Consider the following 9,170-nt stretch of genomic DNA (forward strand, 5'->3'; position numbering starts at 1 on the left):
TAAAGGCTGAAAATTAGAGAGGCAAAAAATTGCAGTCACACATTTGTGCTTCTCCACCTCCCGCCACTGCAAATGATGCGTCCAAAATCACTCTGAATGCTTTCCAAATAATAACATATCAGCAAATGCAAGGGTGACAATATTCCACAACAAGATTAAATACATTGCAAGCAAGATATTTTAAACTTAACTAGGAGCACGCTCTAAACCAGTAGAAGGAGTGAGAGTATCCATTTGGTCACACCAGTTACAGCGCACTGCACTACCGAGGTAGCAGAGGAATCCAACTGGTGGAAGAAACTCGTACGTCGGCCCCGAGTATTCCTTGCCTCTGCAAATGTAAATAAATGAGAGCAATACTGCAATTACATTTAGTTTGCATAAATTCAGCAAACTCACTCACAGTAGAATTTGATTCGAGTAAAGCAAGTGAGAGTGCCTGCCGCAGAAGGAAGAAGGCAGCAACGAGACTGGCAGTCAATGCTAGCACAAATACAAATATTTAGCACACTTGCAAAACACTGAAATAGCAACAAAGAGACTAAGTTAAATCATGTGTGCAGTAAGTGCGGAATATGCTGCGGCTTGCATGGAATTGTAATCAAGAGTGCTTACAGCAGCAACTGCCAAGCTCTTTGACAGGATTACGAGGTACAGTCTTTGTCAAAAGTGTAGAGCCCAGGGGGTCTGCTTCTGGGCCAGTTCCTGCGGCTTGCAATGAATTTCCGGTATTCCAACTTTGTTGATGGCAAGAAGATTTTTTGTCCTACCCCCTTCAGTGGGAAAGGCCTCAACTAATTCTACATCAGTGCCACTATTCGGCTCAGAAGCGGACCCCCCGGGCTCTACACTTTTGACAAAGGCTGTACATACAACGGTGCCTCACTCCCCTCAACAAAACGTACCACCTCAGGTTAATTATTGCTTTGTTTCCAAATAAGCTGTCAATGGCCTTGACAGCAGCTTGAAGCCAAGCACTGCCCACTATTTATGGAGGCATTGTTTCTGCTATCATTCCCAGTTTTCTCAAAGTGATGACGCTGTTGGAGCAGGCAAAAGATTCTGCGGTAGCGACATGCATCTGAAGTGTTAAATCTATATAAATAAGCTCAGCGAGTTCTACCAATGCAGTTATTTTCGTAGTAAAAGGGCAGATACTCTCATGGGCAAGAACCTATGATAGCCGAAGAGTCACCCTCATTGCTGCATGCACCGATGTGAGTACTCGACAGTGGAACGTGTGAGCATATAAGCACAATAAATTCGTGCGGGTATACGCCCGTATCTTGTAGCAATTTTATGCTGAGCAGTAGGCTCGTTTCACTCTGGGGCTCATTTCGCACTGGGCCAGTTTACATTTATACTATCTCTCAGCTAGCCAGCAACTCCCCTTCTTTAGCACTTCGTCGACACTGTAAAGAAGCTGACCTCTTGCACTGCAGCACCACGTATGGGCCGCATAGATAAATACCTTACGACAGTTTTTTGACAGAAGCACGACCGTTTCTATGGGCCCAGCCACTCTATCTGCTGAAGCTGCGAGGAAGGCAATAAAACCTCCTGATCATAAACCAGCGCGTTCACGCTGGCGCACACCAAAATGCCTGCTACTGCCCAAACAAACTAGGCCACAAACGAAGAATCTTAAAAAAAAAAAAAAAAAAAAAAAAGCAAATTACAAACTTCCGTGACTGTCGACTCACAAAGTTTCACATCTGTAAGTCGCCGCGTACGTCCCAATACCCCAGTGCACCCCGAAGACAACAGCAACCGGCGACCGATCGGTGCACAGCAACAGGTATGCAACGGTTGTTTCAAGCGCGAAGAAACGGGTCTCCACATGCCTTCGCCCGGAGACTGTCGCGTGATTACGCCGCGTCAGTAATTGTGACTACCGCATAGCTGCACTGCCGTGTAAAAACTCGTTAAAAAAACTGCAAGACTGTAGCAGAACGCCGACAAATGCTTTACCTAGAGCTCGCGGGCATGTACGAAACGCCATCATTCGCGTACGACTCACCGTAGTCGGAGGCTGCAGACAGGCCAGGGACAGGATCGAAGGCTACGCTGTTGAATTTAGAGCAACAATCCACAAACTGAATCAGATTTTCACCGAATTTGCATCTATCGGGATGATGCCCCGCAAACTACGACAAGCCGACGCATGAAAAGCGACCTAAGGCTCGCAAGGCGCGAGCACCCATTGCCCGAAAAGCGCGCCAGCTTTTGCTCGGGTATAGCTCGGGGTGCGGTGGGGCGGTGGCTCGAAACGGGGTAATTGGCATCTGGGTTTAAGGCTTATTTCCAGCAAAAAGCAAATACTAAAAGTTGTTTGACGTCACGTCCGTCGAGAGAATCAACGCATCCTCCTTTCCACTTTGGTTCTGGGCGCGCATGCGCAGTTCACGGAGCCGGCTCTCTGCAACTTGCAGAGTCGGCTCCGTGAACTGCGCATGCGCGCCCAGAACCAAAGTGGAAAGGAGGATGCGTTGATTCTCTCGACGGATGTGACGTCAAATAACGTTTAGTATTTGCTTTTTTCTGGAAATAAGCCTCAAACTCAGATGCCAATTACCCCGTTTCACAGCGCCCGAGCCACCCGAACAAAAGCTGGCGCGCTTTTCGCGCAACGGGTGCTCGCGCCTTGCGAGCCCTAGGTCGCTTTTCATGCGTCGGCTTGTTGTAGTTTGCGGGGCATCATCCCGATAGATGCAAATTCGGTGAAAATCTGATTCAGTTCGTGGATTGTTGCCCTAAATTCAACAGCGCAGCCTTCGGTTCTGTCCCTGGCCTGTCTGCAGCCTCCGACTACGGTGAGTCGTACGCGAATGATGGTGTTTCGTACATGCCCGCGAGCTCTAGGTAAAGCACTTGTCGGCGTTCTGCTACCGTCTTGCAGCTTTTTTAACGAGTTTTTACACGGCAGTGCAGCTATGCGGTAGTCACAATTACTAACGCGGCGTAATCACGCGACAGTCTCCGGGCGAAGGCATGTGGAGACTGCATAATGGCGTCGATCCCGTTTCTTCGCGCTTGAAACAACCGTTGCATACCTGCTGCTGTGCACCGATCGGTCGCCGGTTGCTGTTGTCTTCCGGATGCACTGGAGTATTGGGACATATGAGGCGACTAAAAGATAACGTAAAACTATTTCTGAGTTCGCTTATATTTGTTTGGGCAGTAGCAGGCATTTTGGTGTGCGCCAGCGTGAACGCGCTGGTTTATGATCAGGAGGTTTTATTGCCTTCCTCGCAGCTTCAGCAGATAGTGACTGGGCCCATAGAAACGGTCGTGCTTCTGTCAAAAAACTCGTAAGGTATTCATCCATGCGGCCCATACGTGGTGCTGCAGTGCAAGAGGTCAGCTTCTTTGCAGTGTCGACGAAGTGCTAAAGAAGGGGAGTTGCTGGCCAGCTGAGAGACAGTATAAATGTAAACTGGCCCAGTGCGAAATGAGCCCCGGAGTGAAATGAGCCTACTGCTCAGCACGAAATGGTTACAAGATACGGGCGTATACCCGCACGAATTTATTGTGCTTATATGCTCATACGTTCCATTGTCGAGTACTCACATCGGTGCATGCAGCAATGAGGGTGACTTCGGCTATCATAGGTTCTTGCCCATGAGAGTATCTGCCCTTTTACTACCAAAATAACTGCATTGGTAGAACTCGCTGAGCTTGTTCATATAGACATAACACTTCGAATGCATGTCGCTACCGCCGAGTTCCCTAATATATATCTTTTGCCTGCTCCAACAGCGTCATCACTTTGAGAAAACTGGGAATGATAGCAGAAATAATGCCCCCATAAATAGTGGGCAGTGCTTTGCTTCAAGCTGCTGTCAAGGCCATTGACAGCTTATTTGAAAACAAAGCAATAATTAACCTGAGGTGGTATGTTTTGTTCAGGAGAGTGAGGCACCGTTGCATGTACTACCTCGTAATCCTGTCAAAGAGCTTGTAAGTTGCTGCTATAAGCACTCTTCATTACAATTCCATGCAAGCCGCAACATATTCCGCACTTACTGCACACGATTTAACTTAGTCTCTTTGTTGCTATTTCAGTGTTTTGCAAGTGTGCTAAATATTTGTATTTGTGCTAGCATTGACTGCCAGTCTCGTTGCTGCCTTTTTCCTTCTGCGGCAGGCACTCTCATTTGCTCTACTCGAATCAAATTCTACTGTGAGTGAGTTTGCTGAATTTATGCAAACTAAATGTAATTGCAGTATTGCTCTCATTTATTTACATTTGCAGAGGCAAGGAATACTCGGGGCCGACGTACGAGTTTCTTCCACCAGTTGGATTCCTCTGCTACCTCGGTAGTGCAGTGCGCTGTAACTGGTGTGACCAAATGGATACTCTCACTCCTTCTACTGGTTTAGAGCGTGCTCCTAGTTAAGTTTGAAATACCTTGCTTGCAATGTATTTAATCTTGTTGTGGAATATTGTCACCCTTGCATTTTCTGATATGTTATTATTTGGAAAGCATTCAGAGTGATTTTGGACGCATGATTTGCCTTGGCGGGAGGTGGAGAAGCACAAATGTGTGACTGCAATTTTTTGCCTCTCTAGTTTTCAGCCTTTAGAATTAAAGCAACAGATTGATATGTGAACAGGCCTGGCATGGATTAAAGAGTTTGTCATATACAACACGACCCTTGCGGGGATAACACAGCTGTGGTTATCTGAGCAAAAGTTCTCTGTATGTGATGGTGTCCGAAACATGGCATTGTCTTAAGTAACTTGGCATGGAATCGGCCACTTCTTGCACTCTTTTGACAGCATCTATTGTAATGTGTGCTAGGCGACATGCCTTCGGATCTGTTGTATGTCTGCAGCAGTTGCCTTGATGTATCAAGATGGGGTGGTTGTTGAGAGTTGGAAATTGCTATTCTCCCGACTACACCAATAAAATGCAGTGAAGCCAAATACCAGGAATCAATGTGTTATGTGGTTCATTGTGAAGGCTTGCCATTCTCGTAACTTTGCCAAATTGCTAGAAACATTATTTTTAAGCCCGGTCTTCTTTTGCTCATAGCACAACTCATTTCGTGCATTTGTCAACTTTTTGTGGTTTATAGTTGGCACATTTTGCAGAGGGTGACAAAATTTGAGCTGGTGTGCCACGAAGGTTAAATATCTTTTTATTAAACTCTTCTCGGGAAGCTACATGCAAATCCTGCCTAATGTGGCTGTGAGGGCTTCGCACTTGATTGATGTACCGGCGCTTTACTTGTGGCAGCTGGTCTACATTGTACAGGACTGCCACTTTGAGGCGCACCAGCACTGCTATGAAGCAGATTCACAGCATTGTTCCTGGTGGAAGCAAACCACTGCAGATGTTGCCCTCATTCCAATGCAGCTTCAGCCAGTGAAGTTTCACAATGCCCGTGTTGGACAAACAGGAGGCCTATGAACTTGAGCATTTCACTTAGTCATTTCTTCCAAATATCCGTCAAAACAAGCAACCTGTTGGTTTCCCCAAAATCCCCGTACAATCATATTTATTTTTATTTTTACAAATAGTTTGTATCATAAGCTGGAGAGCCTTCACTCAAGTATACACTAGGTTCCTATCTACGTGAAAACTACACGCTTGTGTGCCAGTATCAGCAGATCCTTCCTAACGATTGTGGACACCCTCCTAAACAGAGATAAAACTGAGAACATGTAGCGATCATGGGTACATACTCAAAAGCAAGTGGGTACGGAAACTGTGTGCACCTTTGGCCACTGTAATTGTAGTACCTGAATCGCTAAAAGCTGAAATCAGAGCTTCTTCTGGCTTCTTTGCTGCTAGTGCGATAAAAAACTTCTGTAGCTGAAGTTGCTGAATCTCACAATTTCAGTGTTTTTTTGTTGTGCGGCCTGACATGAACATTTCTCCATCTAAGCTGCCACCATTCTTCAGATCGCTTCTGTGTCACTACTTGGTGCGATATATGTCAGGGATACACATAAGCTCTGCGTTTAAGCATATGACTCAACATTGTTAACAGCTATAGTCGGCAGCTGCACTTGGGAGTCTTCTGCATATTGATTTTCAAGCTTACCTTTCTACTTTTCCTGTCTAGGTCATCATTATTTGCAGTTCATCCCAGAGTTGCTTAGCAAGGCAATGTCATCAGCAAATCGCAGATTACTGAGGTATTCTCCATCTACCCTTATCCATAACTGCTCCCATTCCAAGTCTCTGAATACTTCCTCTAAGCAAGCTGTGAATAGTACTGGGGAGATTGTGTCTCCTTGCCTAACACCTTTCTTTATCGGAATTTTGTTACTTTATGCAGAACTATGGTTGCTGTGCAGCCACTATATCTTCCAGCACTTTCACGTACGGCTCGTCTACCCCCTGATTTCTCAATGCCTGCATCACCGCCGAGGTTTCAACCGAGTCAAATGCTTTTTCGTAATCAAGGAATGCTATGTACAAGGGCTGGTTATATTCCGAGCATTTTTCTATCACCTGATTGATGGTATGGATATGATCGATAGTAGAGTACCGTTTCCGAAACCGCTTGATCCTTTGCTTGATTGCAGTCTAAGGTTGCCCTGATTCTATTGGCGATTACCTTAGTAAACACCTTATACGTAACAGACAGAAAGCTGATTGGTCTGTAAATTTTAAGGTCCTTCCCCTTTCTTATGAATGAGGATAATGTTTGCATTCTTCCATGGTTCCGGTACCGTCGATGACACCAGGCACTGCGTATACAGGGTGGCCAGTTTTTCTAGCACGATATCCCCCCCGTCCTTCAGCAAATCTGTAGTTATCTGATCCTCTCTAGCCGATTTCCCCCTTTTTATAGTTTTTAGTGCTTTCTTGACCTCGACCTTCGTCACTGATGGAACGTCCGACTGTTTTTCCCTACCACCAATCTCATTACGGTCCTGACTACTTTGGCTACTGTAGAGATCTGTATAGAACTCCTCGGCTACTTTGAATATCTTGTCCATATTCATGATGACGTTGCCCGCCTTGTCCCTTATCGCATACATTTGGTTTTTGCCTATGCCCAATTTCTTCTTTACCGCTTTAAGGCTTCCCCAGTTCTTTACAGCATGCTCAATTTTCTCCATGTTATACTTCCTTATATCGGCCACCTTGCGCTTATTGATTAGCTTTGATATCTCAGCCAATTCGATCTGGTCTGTTGGATTGGAATCTTTCATACTCTGGCGTTTCTTAATCAAATCTTTCGTCTCCTTAGACAGCTTACCGGTATCCTCTCTTATCCTACCGCCTACTTCTAACGCGCACTCAGTAATGATATCTCTGAAATTATTGTTCCTTGCTTCTAGGGTAATGTCGCCATCCTCTGTTAGAGCTGAATACCCATTCTGTAACGAAATCCTGAACTCTTCTGCCCTCCCCCTCACCGCTAAATTCATGGGATTAGGGGTGCACAAAAAACAGGATGAACTATGGGGTGTGGGGGGAACTACCACCATTCCTGATCAGGGTTAGCTTTTTCTGCAGAAGACTTGTGGCTGCTGTGCGGTTTCCATATACTATTAACAGCGTTTCTACATATGCCTTTCCTATGAATGGTTATGTAATGCATGCATGATTGATGCATAGACTGAATCAAATGCTTGTAATATAAGCAGGTTGTATGTAGGGGTTGCTTACCATATTTATACGATTATAGCACGAGTTACGTTTTTAGAAATTGCATCACTGAAACAGCACTTCATGCTATATTTAGAAGCAATATCTGAATTTAACACTTTTCTTTTTTTGCTGGTCATCAAGATAGCTTTACCACCAGGTAAGCCAGTTGCGAGGAGAAGGCAAATTTCTGGCAACTTCGAGGCTGTAAAATGAGGCAAGGTTAAAAAAAAGGTAACCATGGAGAAAGACCAGAAGGTGGAAGTGAAAAAGAAAATAATAAAAAGGTGTAGTTATTGAGGGTTCGAATTCTCCTGTTTAATATCATTAGATCATGGCCAATGGGCAAAACATGCAGGGAGCGATGCTGGATTCTAAGCAAGAGAAGAAAGCATGTAGTGCTTGGCAAATCGTGTCTAATCAAGAAGGGGGAAACGAGTGGGGGCATGTTCATGAACAGCGATAAGTAACTGAGTAGTGACAGTGAATAAACCACTCGGATACTTTTGGATTTTTAAATGCAGTCTCCTTTATTGTCACATCCCCAGCTATGGTTGCCTTTAATGTTAAGATTTCATGTTATATTCGTGAGCTTGTGTTGGAATCGTGACAGAATTTTTTTCTTTTTATTCTCAGCACAAACTCTTCCCTCGCATCATATATTCATTACGGAATTGTTTACCTATAAATACGGTATATTCTGTGGTTCCTCTTTCATCTGATTGATGCCGTGAACATCGGCTGTGGTCAAGTGGTGTGCCTGAAATCCAGCCTGGCCTTTTTGTTCACTAAAGTCTAGGTTTCCTCTTAACTAGCGGTGATTACCTCATTGAATACATTTAAACCCAGTTATAACCTAACTAAGACAGGTCTGCAGTTTTACTTCTTGGTTCTGTGAAATTTTTGCGTGAAGAAGAGTGGAAACCAAAATAAGGAGTACATATAAGTGAAATCACCGTGGGAATGTTTACAGCAAACCCCTATTTCTCGTAGTCATAAACTTGGGAAAAAACATTTTGCAATTGCACTGATAGGGCAACTGTGGCAGCAGCCTCCACCATCTCCGCTGCAGTTCGCGCAACATGGTTATGAGAGGTGTGAGGAGGGTGGCCAGAGACACCTTGCCTGGGAAATTGTGCAGTCATGCCATCACTGCTTGAGCTTGACTGGCCGTGAAGGCACCTGTGTCTTCGCGTATGTTCCCGCTCTGTCTGTGCAGCACAGCCGCCCCAGGAAATACATACTTGCCACTCACATTGCCACTGCTTTCCTCCGTCCCCATTCGAACATGCGAAAGCTGTCATTGGAATCTTGTGAGCAGTTGCATGGTTGTGCTGTTTACCTTTAAATCTGTCAGTGAAGAACTTAGTGATAGATACTGATTGATAATGATAGTTAGTGACAGTGATGATAATGACAGAGATTACTATGATGTCATGGCCGAAACTTACACCATGATGACATCACATTCAGTCGTGACGTTACCAGGCGACTCGAGCACATGTGAAGGTTAACCCGATCCAGTCGTCAGTGCAGCGCCTTTCATTTGGCGTTTGC

General features: G+C 45.0%; 1 long non-coding RNA gene across 1 annotated transcript; it reads left to right on the top strand.

Moving 5' to 3' along the window:
- The first annotated feature begins 2,549 nt into the window (after positions 1–2,549).
- On the top strand, positions 2,550–4,939 carry LOC146172379 (uncharacterized). Its single transcript, XR_014702538.1, has 2 exons — positions 2,550–2,813; positions 4,256–4,939. It is a non-coding gene; the product is annotated as an uncharacterized LOC146172379 (long non-coding RNA).
- Positions 4,940–9,170: the final 4,231 nt, after the last annotated feature.

Source organism: Amblyomma maculatum, unplaced genomic scaffold, assembly GCF_055883805.1.
Source record: "Amblyomma maculatum isolate TAMU_Amacu unplaced genomic scaffold, ASM5588380v1 scaffold_13, whole genome shotgun sequence".
Lineage (NCBI taxonomy): Eukaryota > Metazoa > Arthropoda > Arachnida > Ixodida > Ixodidae > Amblyomma > Amblyomma maculatum.